The 3,265-nt window shown below is 51.0% G+C and overlaps 1 long non-coding RNA gene across 1 annotated transcript; it reads left to right on the plus strand.

The window, feature by feature from the left end:
* Window positions 1-626: 626 nt before the first annotated feature.
* On the plus strand, window positions 627-3,058 carry LOC117797362. The gene is made up of 2 exons (XR_004622292.1): window positions 627-1,175; window positions 2,327-3,058. It is a non-coding gene; the product is annotated as an uncharacterized LOC117797362 (long non-coding RNA).
* Window positions 3,059-3,265: the final 207 nt, after the last annotated feature.

The following is a 3,265-nucleotide window of genomic DNA, read 5'->3' on the forward strand; positions in this document are numbered from 1 at the left end:
ACCCCATGAGTCCACGGTTCCCTCTGCTGCAACGTGTGGGAGAAATGAGGAAGCGTGCATGGGGCGAGCACCTGCAGGGAGAAGCGTGTGGTGACCTCGACCAGCCCGTTTTCTGCCCGGTTCTGGCGATGCTTTCACGCCCGGCGGTAGGAAGGGAGCAGTCAGCGCTCCATGCGGTTCTGACGGTCGCAGGGTTGCAGGCGTGACTCTAGGACGCTGGGTGCTAATATGCCAGCAGCCCAGCCCTGTTGGTCCCCAGACCCCAAGTCCTGTGCATGTAGGGGCTTTGGAACAGGTGCACGGTCGGTCTGCTCTTTCTCCAGGCAAATGGCATCGTCTGGCATCAAGGGGGGGGTAGCGTGTGGGAAGGAACTGAGATGCCCACGCTTCCTCGTGCGTGCCACGAAGACCAGACTCACGGGCCAGCCCAGGACCCTGTGCCCTGCACACCTGTGCCAGCGTCACCTTTCCGAGCAAACCTGACCCTGCAAGGTCTCGGGGATGCCGAGCCCCCCAAGTGGGTTTGCAGGAGGCACACATCGTGCTATCCGGCTGTCCTGTCCGGTCACCTCCTTCCGTCTCTGCAGCTCCGGGTAGGTCCTGTCGTCATCGTGAGCTGGGCGAGGACACGGGAAGGGAAGCCACACGGCCTCCACCCTGCGCACCGCAGTGCGCTATCTGGCCCTCCCATCTGGCCGTGGCCGTTTGTCTCCAGGGCTGGCATCGATGAGACGGTGCAAGGAAACGAGCTCGCGGGTACAAGAGGCCCCGTACTCAATGCCGCTTCCCTGAAGACGTGCACGCAGCCAGGCCACGGGGTGTGGGCGTGTCCACTACGCCCCCGCTCTCAGGAGCAGGCGATGAAGAGCCCGTGTCCTCGTGTCCTGCAGCTCACGGAGCCTGTGTTGTGTTCTCTGCTTTGTGGGTCAACACGGGACGTGCCCAACCCCCGATGATGCAAACAGCCCAGCGTCCACAGATGGACGGAGAAATGCAACAGGGCCCATGTGTGGATGGAATACGACTGAGCCACGAACAGGAACGGAGCTCTGATGCCTGCTGCCCCGTGCACGGCCTCTGGGGACACGATACTCCTATGAGAAGCCAGACTCACAGGGCAGGTCATGTGTGGTCCTGCAGGAAAGGCAAATGCCCGGAGACCGGGAAGGAGACAGGTGGTTCCCACCAGCTGGGGAGGGGGACAGGGTCTCCTCTGGGGGGATGGAAGGTTCTGGAAATAGAGATGGCGGTTCCACAACGTTGTGAACCTGCTAGTGCCCTGAGCTTGTATGTTCTAAACACGTGAATTGGGGACGCCTGGGGGACTCCGTGGGTGAAGCGTCTGCCTTCGGCTCAGGTGGTGATCTCAGGGTCCTGGGATCAAATCCTGCGTTGGGCTCCCTGCTCAGCGGGAAGCCTGCTTCTCTCTCCTCCTGCTTGTGCTCTCTCTCTCTCAAATAAATAAAGAAAAATCTTAAAGAACGTTAAATACAGACCCTTGCACCAAGGACTCCACCTTTCCCGACCCCCAGCCGCTGGGAACCACGGTCTGGTCTCTGCGACTGTGAGCCTGATCATTTTAGATTCTATGTAGAGGTGCGAGCGTGCGCGGTGTGTCTTTCTCTGCCGTGTGGAATGCAGCAGCATTCCCCCGGGGTCCATCCATGCTCTTGCAAACGGCGGGACTGCCTGGGTCGTCAAGGCTAAGCGTTAGGTACTCCATTACGGATAAAGCAAAAAGCATAAACCGTAGTAAAATATATATGAAAATATTTATATATAAATATAATACTTAAATATTTATAAATAAACCATACTTTAAAAATATACAAAAGGCATAATATATAGTTTATATATTTGTATATTTTATATATAAAATATATAAAAAANTAAATATAATATATTTTATATTTTATATATAAATATATAACATATAATATTAATATATACCCATAGTGTATATATAAGATACTATGGATAGCATATGATTATATATAATTATATATAATAAAATATAATCTATATATAACATAATCTACATATAATCCATATAATAAAACCTATATATAATATTCTAGATATAATATATAATTATGCAATTAAATATCCATATATAATATAATCTCTATATATCCATATATAATGTAATCTAGATACTATAACTGTATATAATATATAGAATTATATATAATTGAATATAATCTCTCTATAATATAACCTGTATAATATAATTTATATATAATAGAACAGCGTAATATATAACATGATAGAGTGTATAATATGAGATAATACATCGACCACATTTCCTTTTTCCTCTCGTCTGCAGACACTTGCTGGCTACAGAACGGTGCTGTGGATGCACGATCTCCTGGTGGAATATGAACCCTGAAACCAAGCGTCTGTGCCCCAGGACGAACCCGTGACGATCACGTACACACGTGCACAAGTACACGCACACGCACACGCACAGCCTCCTTGGCAAACAGGAAGCACACTCTTGCAACAATCGTCCAGGACGTCTGACCTGCACTCTGCTCTGAACCTAAGGGTTCGCGCTGGAAAGCGCCCAGGGGTGGGCGTCATTGATAAGCTGGGGGATGACTGGCAGTCATGACCCACTGCACGTGCACACGTGGTTCGTTCCCCAGACGCCTTGCATCCCAGAGAGCTCGAGAAAGCCAGACATACGTGTGCTGGTGTGGTTGCCATGCAACCATTCGGGACACAGTCATGGTGTCAAGCTGCTGGGGCACAGCCCGCGCAGAGCCTGGACGCCATTGGCGAGAGTGGAGGTCAACACTTGGGACATCCTTTACGAATGGGATTTCTAGAGGGCCTGCCCCATGGCAAGCAACTGCGGGGCCCACCTGGGCTTGTAAGACGGGGAAAGACACGGCAGGGTAGCCCTGGGCCAAAAATGCCAGGAGGCGTCATCTGCTTGGTGAACCCACCAAGTCAGGTCACTCTTCTGCCTTTGACCTTGGGATTCCTTGTCTTGGGTCTCTTCTTGTCTTGGTTGGAAATGGGGTTCATTAAATTGTCTCCTGTTAATATATCAGTTCATTAAGGCCGTTCATTACTACCTCAGCGACGCCAAAGGAATGAATCTCTAATGTGGAATTCCAGGTGGTGTGGGACATGGGAGGGTATGGCTGGGGGTGGGGGGCTGTCCCTTCTCACTGCAGAGGTCCCAACCTAGCCCTGTGTTTCAACTACTGTTGGGGCCTCTAAGCAAAGGCCTTTGGCGGGCCGCGCGGAAGTGGGA

The sequence above is a fragment of the Ailuropoda melanoleuca genome, chromosome X, assembly GCF_002007445.2.
Source record: "Ailuropoda melanoleuca isolate Jingjing chromosome X, ASM200744v2, whole genome shotgun sequence".
In the NCBI taxonomy this organism is placed as follows: domain Eukaryota; kingdom Metazoa; phylum Chordata; class Mammalia; order Carnivora; family Ursidae; genus Ailuropoda; species Ailuropoda melanoleuca.